This window comes from Cyprinus carpio, chromosome B24 (assembly GCF_018340385.1).
Source record: "Cyprinus carpio isolate SPL01 chromosome B24, ASM1834038v1, whole genome shotgun sequence".
Lineage (NCBI taxonomy): Eukaryota > Metazoa > Chordata > Actinopteri > Cypriniformes > Cyprinidae > Cyprinus > Cyprinus carpio.
In genome coordinates, this window is record NC_056620.1 from 8860285 (window position 1) to 8885164 (window position 24880).

Genomic DNA, 24880 nt, shown 5'->3' on the forward strand with positions numbered 1-24880 from the left:
CAGAACGTAATCAACGTATTAAGGGTTGTTTACATTCAGCATGCACGTGCTTTCGCTAAACATAATCAGCGTAGTCTACATTCAGTAGACAGCATGCGCATGCTAAATGTAAACAATGCTCAATGTTTTCTTTGCACACAAAAAGTATTCTCGTAGCTTCGTGAAATTGAGGTTGATGTCACATGAACATTTTATTGATGTCCTTGCTACGTTTCTGTGCGTTGATCATGGTAATGTCATTGCTGTCTATGGGAGGGTCAGAGAGCTCTCAGATTCCATCAAAAATATCTTCATTTGTGTTCCAAAGATGAATAAAGGTCTTATGAGTTTGAGTAATTAATAACAGAATTTTCATTTTTGGGTGAACTATCCCTTTTAAAAAAGGTTCTGTTGTTAATTACTGAACCTTATGTTGTTGTATTGTAAATATGTCTGACTTTCTTTCATCCGAGAAACAAAAAAGGATGAATTTTTAAAGAATATTTCATGCTGATCTTTTCCAAACTATGAAAGTACCTAGTGACTAACGGTAATCAAAATCATCTTTAATTTTCTTTTTTACTATTCTTTTAATATTTCATAAATGCAAGGATGAATTAATTGTTTATTTGATTAAATTAATTAATTTTAAGGCAGATACAGTATGGTGTGGCATGTATGATATTTATTCCTGTATGATAGTGTCACAAAGAGCCTGATAAAATCTTTCTTCACCTGATCAAATAACTGAACCGCCACTCAACTATAAAACAAACTGCAGAACCATAAAACTGTTGAACAAGAGAGAAGGAAATGGTGTTTATTATGTTTTATTACTTTACAACCAAAAGAAGTACAATAAGGCTTTTCATCTTTTTCATGGTCTCTATGTAAGATAGCCGGGAAAAATGAATCACTGATCAAAGGTTTAACAAAAAAAAAAAAAAAAAAAGAAAAAAAAAAAAAGAAAGAAAAAACACATTTGACTTTTTCTCACAGAAATAATACTGTAGCACATTTACTTATACACCAGAGTTTGCCAACTCTAAACAGCTCTTTACACATTTGTTATCACTTGATGTGTGTAAAATGCAATTTCACAAGTCATGTGCCTCAACGATATGAGCGTGAGAGGGGCAGAAAGGTGTGAATGCATCACTACTGATGGAGAGATAGTGTTGCAAAGACACGCTGGCTGCGCAATATTCTTGGGATGGTGATGAGGTTTTGTCAGGAATGTGTATGAAGGGGAGAGGATGTTTAAAAAAAAGGACAAACCTGACATGTTCACAAGCAGACACATGTACACATTCAATATATCTTGCCTCTGCTCTGATTCTATGGGGGCTGCTGATTGCTGATAATTACTTCTGAAAACATGGAGGGTTTTTCTCAGGAGAGCAGCAGGATACTTAAGTAAACACATACATGCTGCTTATTGATGTCTAGAAGAAACAATTGAAATATTAAAGAGATATTATTTGGACCTATGGGCTGAAACAGCAGAAATTATGACATTGGGTGTTAACAAAGTCATTTAACATATTATGAGCCAAGTGAATATAAGGTATTTCTAACTCAAGTAATATGTAACTCAATAATCTGCTACAGATTATAAAATCGTTGTTGAACGCAAATTCCACAAACACTCCAATTTACATGATCAGTACATAATCCAAAAAGTGTTAAACTGTAATGAAACACAAGTGTTCCTGTAAGATGGAAGTGTATCCTGTTTGCAAAGTAAACTTGACAAAGATAAAAGATCATATTGTATATATACAGATGCAAAAACGTTGAAAATATTCTCAAGATCAGCAATGCAAATCTTCCAGCAAAACTGAGCTCAAGCCTCTGCGATCCATTTGCATACTTGGAAACTGTTTCTAAGATCTGTTGATTTAGGACTACAAATCTAGAGCGGAACTGCAGTGTAATGAACTTTTTTGTTCTCTGTGGTTTCCCAGGCTGAGACCAGTTCTGTCAGGTCAGCAATGGAGCTGTATAAACCCTACTATTTATAGGAGAGGCTGTAAAAGATTTTTTTAAACTTCTGTCATTCCATGAAGCCTTGTAGCAGGAGGTTTGTGAAAGACAAGCAAAAGGATTAGGTGACGTATGTTCATATGCATGCATGCGTGTGAGGAAGCCGTTCTGTGGAACAGAAGAGTCAGCCATTCGCAGCAAGCTGTTCATCCACTCATCTTTCATCAAATGACCCTTGCTGAAATGTGATACAACAGGAATGCGCGCCAGTCTGTCCCATCCAATCACAGACAGGCAAATGTAATGGAGCACCGTCAATGATGAGGAAGGTTTCATTCATCGGCTCTCTGCTCATTCACCCTTGAGTCAAATAGACTTGGCACAAAATTACAGAAATGATGGTCCGACCTCCCAAAAAATGACATCCACTAAGATCATCTGAAACCACTTACCTGGATGATTAAAGAAGATAAATTTATGACAATATATATGGTAACACTTTATTTTAAAGACCAGTTCTCACTGTCAACTATGACTTTTGCCTCGATAAACCCCTAATATGCTGCTTATTAATAGTTATGAGGTAGTTGTTAATTTTAGGTCTGGGGTAGGATTGAGGTATTTAAGATATGGTAATGCAGAATAAAGCTTTAATATGTGCTTTACAAGTACTAATAAACAACCAAAATGCTAATAATATGCATACTAATAATCAGCTACCTAATGAGCTGCAACTGGCATCATTTTTACCCTTCTTGTCAATTACTGTTTGGCAAACATTAATAAAAAGCTGTAACTAATCAGTGTTGGTAATTTGGCAAGTACTAGACTACAATACTTATTTAAAAAAGACAAAACAATTATTGAAAACAAAATGTTTATTATTCAATCAGCCAAAGAGGATTGGTTATCGACAGATGCTAATAATCGCGAAACTGGCTTCTAGGTATCTATTTTAACTATAACTAATGGCTTATGCTTATAACAGCAAACTTCACATAAATAGTCACACAAAAGATGCATCAATTAACAATTTATCAAATTACAATTATCATTTATAATGTTACACATTTGTATTTGGAATGAAAATCAGTTTGAGAATAGGGATGTTGCAACAAGTTTAATGTACAAAGCGCAGAAATAAATGTATTTATGTGGGAAAAAAACTGCATAGCCCTGATGCTGAATTCATGTGAACTCCAAATACCAGAGCATTCCTTACCCTCTTTCACATCTTTGCACCCACTGTGTAAAACCCAGCTGTCCGCAGGCAACAGCAGATCTTCATCTCTTCGCAGCAAAGCGGCATCGTTGACTTTGATGGCAAGGAGTTGTCAGCTCACAGGGGGCAGAACATGTAGGTCTTTTCCTGAAAAGTTTGGCATTCACTCATGGCTCCGGTTTCAGGCTTCCGTTGAGAGAACGACAGGCTGACTAGCAGCTGTTCTGAAGGTCTGTGAGGAAGTGAAGGAGGCAAGTCATCAGTTTATGGGGATGAATGAGCATGACCAAGTGATACTAAAACAAAGCATGTCCACTAATTGGGTTTCTAGAATTTCTACTGCACATTAGGGGGAGGAACCTCTAATAGCATCTTTCGTACGGATCACTCTCACTTAGGCGGAAGAAACCTATACTTTTCACAATGCAAATTGAAGTATTGAAAGGTTTTGTTTCTAAAATTACTCCACAGCTGTTTTAGCCTTTTTCCTCACAGATTTATTCATCACTAGTGGTTATTTTCAGACTCTTACATTGCTTTTTGTGCCTTCTTGCTAGCCTTTCAACCTTTCTTCAGCAGTTATCAGCTTAATTATGCCATGTTCACTCCAGCTCTATTTACTGAGGCAGTGCTAATGTGAGGTTTCATTTAATCTTTGAACGTTTTTTTGCAAGAACTCAGTGTGACCTGAAGCCTTGATTTCCTTGATTCAACTGCTAAAGCTTGAACAGGTTTGTTGGGACTTACTGATGTGCACTCAAATTATGTGCATTATCGCCACATTATCATGTATTTAACTTGTTTTAGATGTCAAGAAATGCATGTGAATTAGGCTAAGGAGATACTGACCCACTAAGCTTTAGATTATGGCAAGAAAGGAGAATTTATTATTGGGAAACAGAGTGTAATTTACCATGAGAGCTTTTAAGAGTGGGTTAAACTTTAATTAAATGTTCAGTGAGTCAGACTGTCATCCTCACCTTGGAATTTTAAAACAGGTCAACACACGCTGCTATTTTATTCTGCTTTATTCACTCGGCTTCATTCACTCAACAAAGAGCTTGATAAGATGTTTAGGAAGATGACACTTAGTCACATGCTATGGCAGACAAAACAATTGTCTTAACCAACATAATTAAATTGGAAATTTGTAAACTAGGCCTGTGCAGTGTAACACTAATCACTGAGAGAAGTATTTTGTTATAGTAACTCAACAGAAAATTAGTTGTCCTACTTCCAGGCGTCCTGCTCTCAGCTGTGTGTGACTACTGGGACTACAACTGCAAAGACTGCTTGTTTAAAAGATGGGGAGTCATATATGCAGCTGCAGACTATAAATTAGTGGTGTTAAACTTGGACAGGCATGTCACACAACAGGTGCATTGCCTGAATAAAGCTATGCTGCTTGGAGTAGTACTGAGATGTTTTGGATGGGAGTTTTTTTTTTTTTTTTTTTTTGCGGCACAAGCAGAGTGTTAATTCTGCATCCGTATCTGATTGTAGAGTCTCATTATCTGATCATCACTATAGATTATATAGCAACTGCTGTATCCCCACTTTGGCGCAGCTGACACAGAAGAGCGTACGCTGCCTGTGTACAGCTCAGATTCGCCAAAATGGCACTACACTGATGTGGAGTGACACAGAGGAGACAAATTGTTGAATAAAGTCATTATTTTTGTTTAATTCGCGTACAAAAAGTATTGTCGTCGCTTAACAACATTACAGTTGAACCACTGACAGCAGATGGTCTATTCTGACAATGCTTTTCATACTTTTCTGGATCTTGACAGTGTATTTTACTTGGCAGTCTATGGGACAGTCACAAGCCTCCCTGTTTTCATCAAAAAATATCTTAAATTGTGTTCCGAAGACGAATGTAGCTTTTACGGGTTTGGAACAACATGGGGGTAAGTGATTAATGATAAAAAAATTCATTTTGGGGTGGAGTATCCCTTTAGATAATTCTTACACATACAGTACTATGCTTGATATATATATGATGAAAGGTAGCTGGATGAATGGACAAATTGATGGAGGCACAGCTAGATGTACAGACTGACCAATAGATACAGTACTTTCTTTAACCCTTTTCTTGAAAATCTAGAATAAACTTGCATGTACTGTAATCTGTAGCTGCAGATCTATTTGTTTGTAATGACACAGGAAGTCAGCCCGACACTAATAGCAAGAGCTGCCAGGAGAATATGAAGGACAGCATTCAGAAATGGATTTGACAAACACGTCCACATCCTTTCTTTAATGAATGTAATGTGGATACATTATAAATGTAATGTGGAACGTCCCTATCCATCTGTACACTAATTAAATTATCTCTTCCGTTTATTACAATGCTTCCTGACATTCATGTCTGATGTAAAAGAGACTTCAAATGGGTTTTCATTATGTACACTATATGGCAAAAGTATGTGAACACCGAACACTCAAATACCATACCTTGATGAACAATTTCAAAGCAAAATTAATAAGGAGTTTCTCATACACTGTATTATAAAATACTAAAGTGTGTCTAAAGACAACGTTTCCATTATTTATCTATAATTTTTTTTATATTAATAAATTGTTATTGGTCTTTCCCACCTACTATTATATAAAAAGTATAAACATTTAAAATATTAGTAATAAAATCCTAGCATTAAAAATAAATGTTTAATAATAATAATAATAAACTATTATATAAAGGGCCTTTAAAAGCAGCTTCTCAAAGCGCTGAACACAATATAATCAATACATAAAACAGTACAAAATCAACAAGCAAATGCAAGTTTAAAAAAAAAAAATGTCTTAAATTGAACTTTAAAAACATCATAATTCTGAACTTCCCTAAGTTCAAGAGGCAGAGAATTCAAAAGGACAGGAGCATAGAAAGAGAAAGCCTTGTCAGCCAAAGATCTTAGACGTGTTTGAGGGATAACCAACAAGTTTGACTCAGAGGAATGCAATCTATGACTAGGAGTGTATTGATGTAACAAATCTGTAAGACAATGTGGTGCCAGACCATATAGTGCTTTAAAAGTAAGCATCATAATTTTGAAATCCACTCTAAACCTGACCAGGAGCCAATGCAGAGATTCTAACACTGGAGTAATATGACTGCCAATCCTAGTCCCAGTTAAGACCCTTGACGGTTGCATTTTGTACATATTGCAACTTATTAAGTGTAGATTTAGAAGCTTCGGCTAAGAGAGCATTACAATAGTCTAACCGTGAGACAACAAAGGAATTTATCAGCATTTCCGCGACTGTAGAATTTAACATAGGACGTAATCTTGCAAAAGAATCAAAAGACATAGTTGCATCAAAGATAACTCCAAGGTTCTTCACTCGACTCTGGATTTCCAAGACAGAGACGTTAAGAGTCAGGGACAGACAACCAGCTTTAGAAATTTGATAACGGGAACCAATTAGCATAACTTCAGTTTTACCACCGTTCAAACACAAAAAATTATTATCCATCCATAATTTAATCTCAGTTATGCAGTCAGACAAATAAGCAATGTCAAGGCACTCATGAGGTTTTGAATGTATATAAATCTGTGTATCGTCTGCATACAAATGGTAATGAAGGCCGAGTGATCTCAAAAGGTGGCCTAAAGGTGACAAGTAAATGTTAAAAAGCAAAGGACCTAAAACCGACCCCTGATGGATGCCAGTTGAGACAGAGCTAATCTCAGACCTATAACCACCCATAGAAACAAACTGGGAGCGGTCAGTAAAATAAGACCTCAACCACTTTAAGGCAGTCCCAGACACACCAAACACTCTTTCAATACTAGTAAGTAATAGACTGTGATCTACAGTATTAAACGCGGCTCTTAGATCAAGAAGAATAAGAATAGATGTTGCACCAGAGAAAGAAGCCATCAACAAATCACTGGTGACTTTGACCAAGGCCGTCTCAGTACTGTGAAATTTACAAAAACCCGACTGAAGAGGTTCAAAAAGATTATTAACTGTGAGATGGTTTCATAAATGAGAAGCAACAATACGCTCAAGTAATTTTGCCAAAAACGGGAGATTTGAAATTAGACGAAAGTTATTCATGTCGTCCAGTGCAACATTTTCTTTTTTGGTATAGGGGTTACAGCAGTAACCTTTAATGCTGCTGGAACAACCCCAGTCTGTAAGGAGTCATTTATAATACCGAGAACAGCAGGACACAAAGCATAAAAGCAAGATTTAAATAAGCTAGTGGGAATAGGGTCAGGCATGGAAGTGGTAGATTTCATGCTAGATACCTCCCGTTTGAGAGTTTCAGTATCAAGTTGAGGAAAGTTAGTAAAAAGAGCACCAGTGAATTCCGGTGAACGTTGACATGTGGTAGTAGAAACAGGTGAAACGGAAATTTGTTTACGGACATTATCAACTTTCGAATTAAAAAAAATGAAGAAATTAATTACATAACTGCTGAGAAACAGGCATGGTGGAAACAGCATTAACTTGGAGCAGACAATTTATAGTTTGAAACAAGTGTCTCGGGTTTCCTTGGTTGTTTTCAATAGTCTGAGAGAAATAAGCAGATCTTGCAGTCTTAATTAGTGCTCTGTAATCACCCAGAAGATCATTCCAAGTTAGATAGTATACATTCAAGCCAGTGAGACACCATTTACGCTCCATTTTCTGGCAGGCAGCCTTCTTAATATGCAGATTGTCATTATACCATGGTGCAGAACGAGCATACGTAACCTTGTGTGTCTTCAGAGGAGCAAAGGTGTCCAAGTTAGCAATAAGAGTCTTATTAAACTGTGAAACTTTCTTGTCCAACGATGTTAAATGCAAATCACCTAAGATGGAAACAGCAGAATTTGAAAAAGATGTATGATCAATAGATTTCCACTTCTGGAATGTTACAGATTGAGTGACACACACACTTGGTTGATATAATTCCAAATCAGAGAAGACAGCTGAGTGGTCCGACAGACCAATATCAACGGATGATAACAGAGATACAAATGTTCCATTTGTAAGCACAAGATCCAGTGTATGACCTTTGCAATGCGTTGGACTTGTTACCAATTGCAAAAAATTAAAATTAATTATCATATATATTTTAATCTAATGATTGCTGACCAATTTTGGAATTTAATCTAATGATTGCTGACCAGTTTTTATCTTAACACACTAACTTTGACAGCCTTAAAATACTTTTAGTTTTCTCGAATTTCTCTGAAACGTTTCATGGATCCCCAGGCATCCCTTGAAGTCTCCTGGGACCCTAATTTGAAACCGTACTCCTCAAGAATTTCATTGTATGGTGTAGCAGTTAAATTGGTCTCATCTGCAATTAAGAGGCCAAGGCAAACCTGTTAATTGCACAGGGATGCCCACATACTTTTGACCATGTAACATATAACTGGGTTAGCATTTAACAGAATGAAAAAAAAAGATGAACATGGATGGTGAAAGATGGTGAGAACATGCCTCTTCATTTGTTACTAGTCAAGAGTCTTGACATCTACCTTATGGTAGCACAAAACAAATTACAATATGTCCATCTCTTTGAATAATTGGTGGCACAGTGTTTGAAAACTCCCTTCCATCCTTTGGAGCACACACTAGTGAGGTGAAAAGCCAGTGTGTAATACATTGCAGATGTCGTCCTCTGCGACTGACAGTTGAGTTGATCAGTGTTTCAGCGGGAGCAATAGATAATGTGCCAGGTAATTTCTCACATCACTGCTTCCTGTCAGGATGTGTCGAGGACACAAGTCCTCCGACATAAGTGATAAAACTTAAAGTCTCTGGCTTTCCTAATTTAATCTTCTGCAAAACATAGCAGGATCTGTTGTGAATGTTAGCAGAAGCGGGAGGTACGATGATATGATAATGTATGCTAAATCTTCTTGTACTAATTCATAGCTGTATAGACTGAGACAAAGTAAATAAATGATGCTCCCACTTTTGCCAGGAACAATAGTAAAGAAAACGGAATTCTACAAATGTTCTGTTCTGTAGAACATTGATGTCATCAGTAATGAGGGTGTGCCTATGTCAGTAATGTTTCCTATTGACCACAATGTTCCAGTGAAAACAATAGTATTTGATGGAGTCAGGAAAATCCTCTCGGCTCTCGATTCAGTTTTATTTTTTATGTTTATTCATCAGTTGATAGGGAGAAAAAATCTCTGATTTTCTTTGAATTACCTTAGTATACCATGTAAAGGCCAAGGTATATGATTATTGTAATCATACAGTACCCATAGTATATACCAAAGTACTATGGTATAGCCATCTAATACCATCACTGTACAAACAGTACCGCCCATAGTAATTGTTGGAACAGATTAGAAACATGAATATACAAAAGCAACTTTAACAAGACAACATCAACAGACAGAATATGAGGGAAAAAAGAGATGCGCAATCTAAAGTCTACAGCTTTAAAAACATCATGATACTTCTCATTTTCAGAGCAGTGGAGAGGACACAGAATTCAGAGAAGATGACACTACAAAACCACAGATGCTATGCTTCGCTGTAGTTTTGGGATGGGCTGGTCTCAGCGCTCTATTTTAAGTTAGTCCTGACCTCAGAACCTAGTTTGAAAGCACTGTGCAACATTACATCAGACCAAAGGCTTCCTGTGCAAACAAATTTGATTTCTGTCAGATGAACAGATATGTCCAATAACTGGAGTAATGTGAAACTGCCCTCACTTGGCTTCACTTTCTCTTTCAGAATTAAACAAACGGATCACTTCATCCTACTCATTTCTTCACGGTCTCACAGGGAGAACTGTGTGTCTTCCTGTAAGGATGTGTCAGAAACAGAGAGGTTCAGCAGGGTCAGGATGTTTTGATCAAGCCAAACAGAGAGAAAACACAAAAAGTCTGCTCATCAAAAGTATGTTTACTTCTATAGTTAATCATAATTTGATCAAATATAATGTTAATACAACTGGATTAATGATCAAAGAATTTCAAGCATCTGGATTTCTCTTGTTTGCACACATATTCCCTCGAGTCATTCATCCACCACTTCCTGTCTCTGAGCTTTTGTCTAACTGTCCTGTTTAGAGGTGAGTGCAGAGAAAATACTTCATTCATTTCTCCTGGAGCCTTTAAACGCTCCCACAAGAGCACTAAATATTTACTTGAGGTGCCTCTGTTTGTTTAAAGTTGGGAGACACACCAGAGAAGCTGAAGAGGCCGGTTGTGGGGGAACTTGAGACAAAACACCTCTTTGCTTGTGATGACTGCCAGACCACCAGGTTGGTCTCGTCTGTCTTCCTTTAAGCTCCATCACCTCTTTGCCTCCTTTTGAGGGCATGAGGGAGTGTAGACCACAGGCCTGCACTAACACATCTCTCTCTTTTCAAGGAATCCATACAGACTAAGCCTTCTGTTACAGTTTTAGCTGGTCTTAAGATTGTACGTTTCTCAATCATCCATCCATCCATGCCAAGATCATAGGTTTGATTCACAGGGAAATGTATGACCTGATGAAATCTAAATGAAGAATGCAATCTAAGTGCGATAAAAGTGTCTGTCAAATGCAGTTAAACAGGAGTCAATTGCTTGGAAATGTTAATTTGATGAAAAAATAAGGATATCAGCTACCTTGTAAAAATTAAGTAAAGGAATTTAAAGGAATTAAGCTGTTTAACACTTTTAGAGCCAGATTTCCTAAAGAAGACGAAATTACCATGAGATCGCAATTTCATAGAAAGATGGGAGTGGAAGGTCCTGTGGGTGATCTACTGACAATGTGCAAATTGTCAGTAAGAACACAGACTACATAATTTACATTATGACCAACACAGTCTGCATACCTAGAGCAGTGCAAACTGGCAAAATTGGTTTAGACATGCTTTTTTAAGCATTAAATAACACAAATACCAGTAAACTGACTACCACAAACATTAGTAAATCATGTTGCATCATTTATTTAAATACTCTCCTCCCATTAATTTTGCATCTGAAAGAGAAACTCCTGCAAATGTGTATGCAATAAGGTCAACTGCAAAAATATGTCCATGCCTTTTCGAGGCTTTTTTTTTTTCTTTTTCCACTTAGTAAATCCTGACAGTTTTTAACGCCAAAAGAGGTTCTGCACTAGTACAAGCTGTTAGTACATACGTCCCTTTAAAGTCTTCTTTAAAGTCAATTCACAAAACTGAACCCATTTACTGCCTAGATACATGTTTTTGGTCTTATGCATTAGATCTTAGAGTAGTGACACATTTAATTTTTGACGGGATTGGAAATTAGGCTGTCTTTCCTTTCAGTAGACAAAAACTACATAAAACAGTTATGATAAATGTGAGTTTACGTTATCTATGACCTTATTATTGACTGTAAAGCTATCCCTCACAGCCTCATTTTCATCCACATAAATCTCAGTATCATATCCACACTAACTAAAGTCTATTGTGCCTGATTCATTGGTGCACGTTATGTTCCACAGAAACATTTTTTTTTTAATTAATTTTTTTTTTTTTATCACCAATCAATCTCATTTTATGGCCCTTTTGCTCAAACCTCCTGGCTTCACTCTGAAATACCCATTAATGAATAAAATCATTTCCCGTCCTTCTTATGTTCTCTTTGAATAACTTAATTTATTCAGAAATACTGAATAAAGTGGCTTACAAAATCCTTTAAAAAAGTTTAACATTTGCTTTGAGGGACTCAAATATATTTAAGTATACAGTACACATTTCCATTAAGTTTTACTTGATCTTAGTGCTGCGTTTGACACCATAGATCATGACATACTGATAGATCGATTACAAAACTATACAGGTATTTAAGGGCAGGCTTTAAGATGGTTTAGATCCTACCTGTCTGATTGATACCACTTTGTTTATTTAAATGGGGAGTCATCTCATGTATCACCAGTAAAATATGGAGTTCCACAAGGATCTGTCCTAGGTCCTCTGCTATTTTCAATATACATGTTGCCCCTTGGTAATATTATTAGAAAATGTGGGATTAGTTACCACTGTTATGCTAATGATACTCAACTATATACCTCAACAAGACCAGATGAAACTTATAAATTATCTAAACTAACAGAGTGTGTTAAAATGTAAAAAAAAAAAAAAAAAAAAATGGATGACCAATATTTTTCTCCTATTAAATTCAGATAAGACAGAGATATTACTTATTGGACCAAAAAACAGTACACACAGAATCTCATAGATTACAATTTGCAACTAGACGGTAGTACTGTTACTTCCTCTACAGTCAAAAATCTGGGTGTTATATTAGACAGCATCTTGTCTTTTGAAAACCTTATTTCCCATGTTACAAAAACAGCATGCTTCCATTTTATGGAATGTTACCTGTTTCTGATGCAGAAAAGCTAGTTCATGCGTTCATGACCTCTAGACTGGACTATTGTAATGCACTGCTAGGTGGTTGTCCTGCATCTTCAATAAACAAGCTACAGGTATTCCAAAATGCACCATCTAGAGTCCTTACCAGTTCAAGAAAATACGATCATTTTACCCCAATTCTACAGTCTCTGCACTGGCTACCTATTAAGCTCTATATCAGTTACAAAATATTATTACTTACCTATAAGGACCTTAATGGATTAGCTCCTGTGTACCTAACTAGTCTTCTACCACGCTACAACCCATCACGCTCCCTAAGGTCACAAAACTCTAGACTTTTGATAGTACCTAGGATAGCAAAATCAACTAAAGGAGGTAGAGCTTTTTCACATATGGCTCCCAAACTCTGGAATAGCCTTCCTGATAATGTTCGGGGTTCAGACACACTCTCTCTGTTTAAATCTAGATTAAAAACACATCTCTTTGGCCAAGCATTCAAATAATGCATCTCATAATCCTGGATTGCAGTTATATCTGATCAAATGCGCATTATTATATTTAGCTTGGGTTAAACTAATTAATTTTACTTGGTTGGAACAGCAGCTACACTAATTATGTCTCTATTTAGGATTTACACAAGCTTCAATCTGGATCCAGAACACATGAGAAGAGATGATGCCGACCCCTCATAGGACCTCAGATGATGCCAACCCTGAAAAAAACATACAGAACTACCAAATTTTGCTATAAATTTGATTGCATCATATAATAATTCCTGTTAATAGTGTTCATCGTCTGTTAGATTACGTCTTTAATTGATTTTTCCTTACATTTCTGCCATATGTACATAAACTGACAGTCACCACTGATAAGCTACTACTAAATATTGTAGAAACTTAATTTTCTGTAAAGTTGAAGTTTGCACAAGTTGGTGTGTAGTTTTGAGATTGTGTTTATAGTTGTGAGAATATGGTGAATTGTTTCATGAATTGTGTGTTAGCAATCGAGAAAAACTGTGAAAATGCATTAGAATGGAAAACAATTATTCTAAATAGGTGTAATATTTCCCAGTATTATTGTTTTTACTGTATTTTTCATCAAATAAATTCAGCCTTGGTTAGCATAAAAGACTTGTTTTAAAAACATTTTTTTTAAATCACCCCTAAACTTTGAGCATACAAGGCCAGTATTTATTTGCACTAATCACCTTCCAGAGCAAAGCATGTCTAAAACAGCAATATAGTTCATGACAATCACGTTCCAAGATCATGTGCCAATGTTTTCAGCCTGCGGTGATCTCAGCTGTAACTGTTAAGGTCTGAGAGACCAGATAGACCTTAACAGTTACAGCTGAGATCACCGCAGTGGGACAGTTAATCAGGAACCGGCACATATAGTGATTCAGCATCAACTGAAAAATGCTTTATCCCTCACTGCTCTCAAATATTTAAGAGAGAGCTAATCAAATATTTAACAGACAACAATAATCTGGCGAACAAAAGAACAAGATGTTTTCCTTAACTGTTTCAGTACTGTTACAGTAATGCACATAGTGCTATTTACATTACCATACCCTAAAGTACCAGGGTATAACCATGATATGATATTTAAAACAATTTGGTAATACTATAGTACTTTAGTGTAATATGCACACTTTTCTTAAGATTCTTTTCCAGCATTTATTTTTAGTCTTTATTAGTGAGAACTGTGCGTGGAACAGTGTAATTTCATATTTAGTGTTACATTTAGTGGAAAAATACCCAACTCTATAGTGCAATTAAAAACATATAAAAAAAAGGCTGCTCTGTAAAGATAATTGCTTTTACAATGTCTGTGGACATGTTGTTTCATGGATCAGCAGTTAATTCGATTTGTAGAGCCATTATTGAGGAATGCACTGACTCAATGCATCACAGTATTTGGCCTGAAGAACTGAGAATTATATACTGACAATGACTTCAATGGAATTGACTTTGCTCTCCTTGGAGCAGCTGACATGAAGTTATTTGCTAAACTGAGTTGTCAAGGCTCCGTCTGTATTTTTTGCAAAAGAATAGAACAATTGATGTTGACAAGCCTTAACAAGACAAAAATTCAGATATGAAAGCCATACAGTTACCGTTCCATCTCTCTTTTTTTTGTCCTCCCACTCACCTCCTGTTCACTTGTACCCATCACACAAAAGCACACGGCTCGATTTCTTTATTGTTCCTCACACTTTCGTCCTTATGCATTATCTCTCTCACACACTGTCATGCTGAGAAGCTCCAAATGTTTATGTCCCATCAGTCTTTTTCTCCTCTGACCCTGGCGAGCCCCTGCAGAGTGACTCCTGACCTCCCACCTGTTACTTCCTGTCACTGAGTTTGAAAAATGGGCTTTGGAAGGATCAAGAAAATGAATGAAATATTTATTTATTGCTTTTAACAATAGATCACTGCAGGAATGAGATGGAAATTAGTTAGGCCTTTGCACTTCTGGTTCCAAAAATTCAATGTTTTTTGCTGGTTTTTTTTTTTCTTTAGTTAAATGTCTGAAACATGTTTCTACATTTTGTTCTATGGCATAAAATACATTTTTTACAGCTTTTTGTCTTAAAAAATGTGGTTGCTAACAAGCGGCCGGCTTCTAACAAACGGATAAATGAGAAAGAGGTAGTCAAACACGTTAGTTTCAGAAAACTTTAACTACATTTTTTTTTTTTTTTAACAATGACTGGAGAAAATTCTATAGCCACAATCAATCACAACAATGTACTGTATATACAATTACAGATCATTAAGCATATAAATAGTCAGTTTGATGTTTTACACACATGCACACAGACATTATTTCATACGCAAGTCGAGAGATGCGTGAGAAATATTTAGACGCGTAACACAAACCATAATACATAATAACAAAATACAATACTTTATTTAACCTTTTCTGACAAGAAGTGTGTGCTGCAAATGTGAGCATTTTTGATTATCGCTTCTGTCCAGTCTGTTCGTTTTATCTCATTTAACCACAGCTGTCGTTGGTTTTTTGTCTGGCGGTGGCAGCAGGTGTGCTTTAAAATTTTTAATTGGAGCCTCTACTATGTCGATTCTGGCACCCAACATCACAATAAGATGATATTTTAAGCTCCTTATGTAGCTGAATCTGTGCTGGTTTGAATTGACCGCCTCCAGTTTCCCCTTTGTTTTGCCTCCTGCTAGCGCGTTGACGTTACTGTGACGTCAGCCCTAAAAGGGTCTATAGGAAAGATTTTCAGGTAAGCACTGCTGTTTGCTGCCGTTGTGAGGTCCATAGGACATCCGATAGTCAAAACAAAATACCGCTTGCATTTACAAACATATGGAACAGTTTACATTTCACTGAATTTTTCACATCAACACTGATTAATAAATCATGGGATTATCTGCAGCTTTACGGTGACCCGGTATTATATAACATCCAGTCGATGTATTTGCCGCCATTCATACTCTATAAGCAGCAACAGGCCGAACACTCAATCTGTTTACATTGAGTGCACAGATGTGGTGGTCATGTAAGGATTCAGTCTGCTCTCCATGAACTCAACAACAGCAGGTTTCTCTGACATATTCAGGGAGACAGAGAGAGAGACTTTCTGTGAAAAGAATTAGCCAGATTCCTCCCTCGGTGGAGTGGAGATAAGACAGACAGTTCTTCTATAAAGAGACAAAGAGATTGAGAAACTAAGACACAGACAGAAGGAGAAAGACAACACTATGATTCACCAGAGACTGTCACTTCTTCCATATGGTGACCGTTCTCCTCAGTGGGACTAATAAAAGGGGTAATAAATCCCTCTGTGGAACAGAGAGGAGAGGCAAGCGCTGAAAGAAGGCCTCAGATGGGGCACATCAGAATGTCTATCTCCTCTTCAAATGTTGGGCCTCAGGAAGCTAGAAAGCACTGAACTCAATATGGCCCTGAGAGATTAGAGCATAATCACATTGAAGTAAGTGCAGGTATTGAACTTATATTTAAGAAAAACTGGAGCTTTGGAGATACATAAATGTCACTTTTTGAGAATTACCACATCAGTGTACAAAGTCAAACTTGATTGATCTAACCGGGTTTGCGTCCTCTAGGATGTTAAGATTTATTATTTAATCTTCTGTTTTAAACCCTGTGAGAGTATTCATGAGGAGAAACAATATGTAAAGACCTATATTTAAAATAAAATATAAATTGCAAATTAGATGAGAAAAAAAAAATTACTATACCTTGACAATGCATTGATACGTTGCTGAAATAAGTACAAAATAACTAAAACTAAAACTGAAATAAAACAAATTAAAGCTTAATATATTATTTTTTTTTAAAAAAACTATTACTATATTATAAAATGACAAAAGCCAAAATGTCTAAAACTAAAAATTAAAAAGAAAATTAAAAATATAAACCTAACTTAAATTAAATGTTATCAAAAAGTAGTATTAACACAGTAAAAAAAAAAAAAAAAAACAATAATAAAAGCAATTCCTTTCACTTAAAATTAATAATACTTAAAATTATTGTCAAAAACTGCTGTCAACCATTCAGTCTGTGATGGCCATTGAGTTTGTTTTTACGATACATTAAAGTGCACCTATTATTGATTTTCAAAAATTACCTTTCATGGAGTGTGTAACACAGCTCTAAGTGAAAGAAAACATTGTGAAAGTTTTAAACAGTGTATAAAGTTGATGTCTCTCAAAAGAAAGAGTTGACGACTCTGAAACTAGTCGTTTTTTTAAACGAATCCCAAGGCGTTTAATGTTGACGTCAACATTAAATATTAGCATATTGCCCACCCACTTCTCAGTCTTTTCACGTTGGTCTGAATGAAAATGCAAATTCATTATTTGCCATTAGTTGCCACTTTTGGAGCGGTAAAAATGGCGGTTTCCACAGTAACGCCGTACACAAAGCAGCAGTGCGCTCACAAATGCGGCTTTATTATCAGGCATTTCAGGCATGATGAAATGGAAATGAGACCAATTGGACCAATCACGGCAGATTAGCATCACGCAAGGGGTTTGGAAAAATAAATGGCTGAGCGAGTTGCTGAGCAAGTAAGGTAAAAAAATAACTGCATATTATGAGACAATGAAAGTGTTTTTTAACCATGCATGTCAGCCTGTTGTTAGGGACTACCAAAACCAAAATATGAACCTTTCATTACCCATAATAGGGGCACTTTAAAACAAATTTTCTCATATAGGACTAGTCATGGTTCCCAAATATGACTGCACTGGTCTTCTGAACTCCACTTCCTTTCAGACAGATACCTAATACCGTCATAGTAGAAGAAATAAATCAGACGTTTCCTTATTCACATTTCTTTGTAACTGTCATTTCTGCCCCAGGTCAAATTTCAGAGTGAACTTTCTCTAACAGCCCTAAACAAATGTTGAACAAACGTTTTATTGTACTGCTGCTTGATCTTTTTGTCACCTTCAAAAGATGTAGGATGTCATGTCAAGACATGTTCCTATACACTATACACACTGAGACAGCGCTATTAAAAAGGAATTCATACTGTTGTTTGGTTCATTATGTTGACCAGGCAAGGCCTGCCCCCTGCGAGTGTGCATCTGCTCCAGTGTGAAAGATTTCTTCTTCACACCCATACAAACAAATTAAATTGGTCCACTTAATTAACACAATGAGCTACATGCTGCCTAGGGCTGTTGGATTAATGTCCCCTGATGTAAAGTAAGTTAGGAAAATTAATAATGGTAATTATTAGTCTAACTGTAGATAACTACCTGTTATCTAGAACTTGCACAGATTTTCAGAGCTTAAACCTGGGTGCTAAAACCTTTCAAACTTTTAATACCACAAACTAAAAAAAAATGTATGTTTATATTTTTTTATGTGTTGGGGATGTCAAATTTTTAATCATGATTATTGAAATAGTTATTTTAAGTTTTTTTTACATAATATATGTATGTGTACAGGGTATATTTATTATGTATATATAAATACACACACATAAATTATATATTTAGAAAATATTTACATGTATATACATTTATATATTTATATTCTTATATTTTATATTATATATAAATATATTTAATATATAAACATAACATATTCTTCTTAAATATATACATGCATGTGTGTGTATTTATATATACATAATAAATATACACAGTATACACACATATATTATGTAAACAAAACTTTTATTTTGGATGTGATTAATCGTGATTAATCATTTGACAGCCCTAATATATATATTATTTTTTTTTTTTTTTTTTTTTACTCATCACATATTTACAAATTAGTGTTAAGGTTTGTTGAAATACATGAGCAACAGTAATAGTAATAGAAAAAACAACAATTAAAAAATGTATTAGCCGTGGAAAAGTACACAAAGCCTCTGCTGCTGTTCCAGGTTACATAACTGTCAAACGATATTCTTTAAAATAACGCCCACTTATTTAATATCTCATCTTTCCAAATGGATGAATGTTCAGATATCCTGTTAAACAGCCACTCCTTTTAGTGTGCCGTCTATGTAGGTCAGTTGTACAGTTTGGATTTGAATAGTTTAATATTGCTTGTGCATTAGTGTGTAGTTCTTTGTCCATCAGTGTCTGTTGTCCTGGCATGCAGTGTGTTGGCAGGGAAACAAACACACTGTTTGTAGTAGCAATGACTCATAAATTAACAGAAGCTGGAAAATGGGCCAGTGAGACCAGCCCATCATCTCTCTATGGCTTTTTCAATCCATCTCTTTTCAACCTCTGCAGCTGCTGACTTTCAACTGGTTTGACTCACGCTTTCAATCTGAGTAATACAGAACACTTAAAGATGTAAGCAGTGTGACAGTGTGTGCTGAAGATCTACCTGAATAGAACAGGCTTTTTATTGCCAATGAATTCAAACTATTCAGTATCTAACCAATATATCTCTGCATCTTCCTTTCTTTCACTCCGTCCTTTTTCTCAAGTATTTAATGACAAATGTTAAAGTTCAAAGTCCCATTTTGTCCACAATGATGGTTCTTTGTTGTCATCAGAGGCTTATCTATTTTAACTTTCATTATCATTGCAAATAACACTACTATGACACGCCCCTACTGTGGGAACTGACCGGCCAATGAGAATTGACCTTAGGCTAAATTCTGTTTACACAAAGGTGAGTGAATGGAGAGGAGATTAGGAGAAGAGTTTGAACTTGATATTTTTTTGTGTGTCAAAGGGTGTGGGAAAGGGCAGGTGTCTGCTGTGGAAATGTTACGTCACAATTAAAAAAAAAATAATAATTTAAAGAGAAAGAAAGCATCCACAATTCAGTCCACATTCAGAGGGCATTTTTAAAATGTGGCTTATGTCTTAAGGCCTGTTCATACCAAGAATGATAACTATAAAGATATTGTCTGTTTCTTCTAAGTGCACACTCATTTTATTTATATATTTATTGCCACTTTAAATTCTTGAGCTCGCAATAGCAGGATTGATTCTGATTGTGTGTTAATGTTTCTGTCAGGACCACTATCGTCAAAGATGATTGACAATTAGCATACAGTTTGGATTGGCGGTATGGTTCTGTTCTGGGCAAGATCTCCCTGCGCAACCATGCAGCCTAGAATGGATGAGAGCAGGGAGAGCAGCGATAACCCCCCAGGGCGAACAGAACCAACATAAATATTTTGCAGATATTGTTAAAGTTCAATAATTTTATGGACACATTTTAGAATTAGTATGATTCAAAGGAGAATCAGAAGGCTGAATCCTGACTGACAGAGGAGGAGTTGGGGATGGAGAAGGGTAATTAGCTATTGAGCAATGCTAAAACCGCTGATAATAATGAGGGACCTTATATATGAATGCTTAGATAGAGTTGTATTCCCATAGCTAGATGGGGATCAGCTGAGAGTCAGCTGATGCGAGTTTGGCTAACGTGACCTGCCAGAACTAACGCTACGCTTGATTTTTATCTTTCATCAGCTAGAAAAAAATGTTCTGAAAGTGATTCCAATGATATCTTTTCTCTGTGTCTTTATTGTTATAGCTGTGGTGTGTACTCTGCTATTCCTTAATATTGAGAACAGTTTTTAGAACTATATCTTCATCGTTACCTTTACAGTTATCGTCCTAAGTATTGTTTAAATTTGTGGTGTGAAATAGGCCTTTATACTTTTTTTTTCAAGAGTTTAAGAGTTTAAAGGCCTGTTCACACCACAAATTTAAGCAATACTTATTTATTTCTGTGTCTATATAAACAATTTACAGCATTCATACTGTTCACATAGGCAGCAAAATTCATTCCCTTTCAGTTGGTCAGGTCCAACACTAGGGGTCGGACTTGGGAGCCCAGATACTATCATTGAGCAAAATTTGCATAGCTGACCACACCCCAGATATCCGGATATAAATAGGCCAGTGTGGCATTTGCTCACTCGATCTGTTCTTCAGAGCTGATGCAGCGTCTCTCTGATGAGCAGCACTTCATTCACATCTAATCATCGTTGTTGGATTTACGGTGCAGGCAGACTGTTTGATTTCTCATTCGGGTCTTGAAAAGAGGATGAGTTGTCAATTGCAGCATCGGAGGGCAGGCTGGAGCCATCAGAAGCGGATGACTTAGCTGCACCTGCACCTCCACGTGCTACATTCCAGTCTAAGACTGATGCTGAGATGATGACCGTGCTTACTCGTGCTTACTCCCCCGCCCTATGTGCTCTTGGTTGGATGATTGGTTCCTGAGATCTAAGCCATGCTCCAAAGTGCACAAGGAGCTGATGAAATCATGGAAGGCACCTTTCTCTGCTAGAACACGGTGCACCGGCTACAACCTTCTCACCACCCTAAATGGCTGTCAAGCAAGGGGGTATATGAAGGTCACCCAAGGGGGCAGAGTGATTGCAGAGCATCTTTGCCAGCAAAACACCGCTACCTGGCAGGGCCACCCGAGACTCCCATGCAGGGCATGAAAGTTCACCTCGTTCCCCTTCACCTTTCAGAATATACACACTTAAGGTATACATGGCTGCTATAGCAGCCAACCACAACGCTGTGGGTGGCAGATTGGTGGGGAAGCACGATCTGGTTAATAGATTCCTGTGATGTGCATGGAGGCTAAATCATTGGAGACCAATTCTTATTTCTTTTTGGGATTTCTCAGTGGTCCTTCAGGCCTTACAGAGAGATCCATTTGAACTTCTTCAGTCAGTTGAGGTTTGTGCCCTCTCTAGAAGACGAAGATGGCCTTCCTGACTGCCCTAACTTCTATTAAGAGGGTGGGGGATCTGCAAGCTCTCTCTGTCGACAAAACATGCCTAGAATTCAACCGATATACTTTCACATTTTCCTGAGATCCTGGCCTGATAATATGCAAATTGTGTCAAAACAGCTTTACAGTATTAAATGGGGAAATAGTGTGTCGAAATAGTCCTCTGCACAATCTGACTCTGCTGCAGCCTAGATTTAAACTGGGTTTGTCTGGCCAGATGAGAAAGACACACTATTTTGACACACTCTTTCCCCATTTACAGTTTTTCTCAAATGCTAAAACACAAAAGCCAATCCTCTAAACCAAATGACCAGTTGTCTAAACACATTTACTAAATCTAGCCATCATTTTACAATATCATAAACACATTTCACATGAAGACACAATTCACAAAACACAATCCTCAGTTCTCATAAATCTTAACACATTTTTTTTTTGCTAAAAAACAAGTTGCAAAAGAACTCTGCTCATATTCTCAAATGAAAGCTCATGTCATGCAAAATGCTTGCCACAGTCAGTAATATTTGAACACAATGAACACACCTGGCGTCATTCATTACACACAACGACTCAAAATTGAAGACACTTGTTGCTAATGCTGTGACCACATGTATAAAAGCAAGTTCAGAGTGCACAGTTTGCTGAAGATTCCAAACAAACACAGTGGATGAAGGCAGAGTCAGGGGAAGAGGAATTTGAGTCAGAGGAGGGAGAAGAGCTGGCCATGGAAGAAGAGGAGCAGGCCAATGAGGAAGAGGAGTTCAAATCAGTGGAGGAAGAGGAGCAGGCCAACGAGGAAGAGGAGTTCAAATCAGAGGAGGAAGAGGAGCAGGCCAACAAGGGAGAGGAGAAGGTCCAGGAGAAACCCTCATTGTGGATATGGTTCGTGAGAACAACCTCATCAGACTCCGGGAGATCAGAGACAAAGTCATTGCCGATAATGTCAACTTTGAGAGCATTGATGTCAGCTTGGCCACAATAGACCGAGTTCTACGGCGCCAAAAGATGCGGATGAAACAGGTCTATAGGGTTCCCTTTGAGCGCAACTCTGCTCGACACAAAGACCTACGTTACAAGTATGTGCAACATGGCCTACATTACTTCTGGACAATACTGTGCTACCTGATTGACTGTTCTGAACACCTGTGCACTTTCACATTTTCACAGAGGATATTACAGTTGGACGCGATGGCCAGACCTCATGAGTACCTCTTCCAGGATGAGGCTGGCTTCAACCTGCAGAAACGAAGGCAAAGAGGCTGTAACATCATTGGCCAAAGAGCCATCACTGAGGTTCCTGGCCAACGGGGGGGTAATATTACTCTTTGTGCGGCCATGGGTTTGGAGGGGCTTGTCCACCGGCATGCTGTCCTTGGGTCTTACAACACCCAATGCCCCTCACCTTCCCAGAGGAGCTAAAAGACATCCTCCTGGACCGCCAACAACATCCTGGGCCCGCACATCACATTTATGATCATTTGGGACAATGTACACTTCCACAAAACAAACCAAATCAGAGAGTGGTTCACCACCAACAGTAACCACTTTTTAAACGTCTGTCTGCCACCCTACTCCCCTTTCCTGAACCCTATAGAGGAGTTCTTCTCATTGTGGAGATGGAAGGTTTACAACCATACACTAGAAAGAACCTCCTAAGGGCAATGGAGCTGGCCTGTGTTGACATCCCAGTGGAGGCCTTCCAAGGATGGATTCGCCATTCCAGGGCGTTTTTCCCGTGGTGCCTGGCAAGAGACAATATAGCCTGCGATGTGGATGAGGTGATGTGGCCCGATGCAGCTCAGCGACATGATGCCGCACAGTGATTGTGGTGTGAATAAAGTAAATAAAAAAAACTTCACACCCTGATCATGTTTTCAAGAGTACTGTTGTGTGCAATAGATTCTGTGAGTTGTTACAGTAGTGTACATGCAGAATTTACTATAGATTTATACTCTTCATATGAAACTCACAAATCTAAATGCCTAATCCTCTGCAGAGATCTAAGAACATCCATTACTGTAAAGTTTCTAAAAATATGCATTGGCAGTTATGAAACAAAGAACCTTCTCACAAATTGAGCATTGTTTTCAATTGTTTTGCTTTAGTGTGTAATGATGCGTATAGTGTTTACATTTTTGAAAGCTTCGAGCTGCTCTTTTGGTGTGAAAGTTTGAGTTTTGAAGTGAGAAGGTGTGGTTGTGTTTATGTAGCTTTAGAAAAGGGTTTTGTGTTTAGACATTGGGGAACATGGAGGAAACGTTTGTGAAATGTGTTTTAGCATTTGAGAAAAACTGTAATACTGTAAAGCTGCTTTGACACAATTTGCATTGTAAAAAGCACTATATAAATAATGGTGATTGATTGATTGACTGATTGATTACTGTGTTCTTCACACAAAGATATCATATGGCTTCAGAAGACTTGGAATGAAACATGACTTGTTTGTAATACTTTTATTGTGCTTCATTATGGTCAGTTTTTAAAATAAATACCTGCGACTTTGTACTTTTATTGGCCTGTTACATGTTTTATATTGTTCAGAAGTGGGTAGGTTTAGGGTAGGGGTGGGGTTACGTGCTCCAATGAAAGTATACATTTATATAAAATGATTTCTACTTTCACAAATGCATGCACACCATTAAATTAAGGCAAACAACTGAAAGCAATAGAGTACCCTGCATGTCAAAAAGTGATGTTAAAGGAGTACCCTGAGTGTCAAAAAGTGATGCCAAGGGGTCCTGACCAAGTGACAATATGTGACGAGTTGGGAGTGAGAATGTGTTGCTTTGGTGGGTTCCACATAAGGGGAGAACATACAATCAAAGCACCTGGTGTCAGAGCAGTGCTCTGCTTAAGGGAAACATTGAGTCCTTAATTGAAACTGAGCAGTGGAAGACACATATGGGACTGCCATAGGGAGTAACAACATATGAAGCACTAACCCAATACGAGAGTTCACTCAAGGAATACTTACAAGTAGAGGATTTCAGTGAGTACAGTGGGAAATGTATTAAGTGTAGCCCAGCCCATAGCTTCACAAATGTCTGCTCTTGAGGCACCATTTGCCAAAACTGACAAAGCAGCAATGCCCCTGGTCAAGTGTACTCTCACTCCCAAGGGGCATGGTAAGCCTCTAGCCATGGGAATCACAT

At 37.3% G+C, this 24880-nt stretch overlaps 1 long non-coding RNA gene across 2 annotated transcripts in view; it reads right to left on the bottom strand.

The window, feature by feature from the left end:
- The window catches only part of LOC122142165, a 151805-nt gene that overhangs the window by 115451 nt on the left and 11474 nt on the right, over positions 1 to 24880 (bottom strand). The window contains exon 2 of one of the 2 annotated variants that reach the window (XR_006158396.1): positions 3188 to 3419. This is a non-coding gene — a long non-coding RNA (uncharacterized LOC122142165). Of the gene's footprint in view, positions 1 to 2828; positions 3420 to 24880 lie in introns of those variants that run through there. The other variant, XR_006158395.1, reaches the window with a different exon arrangement.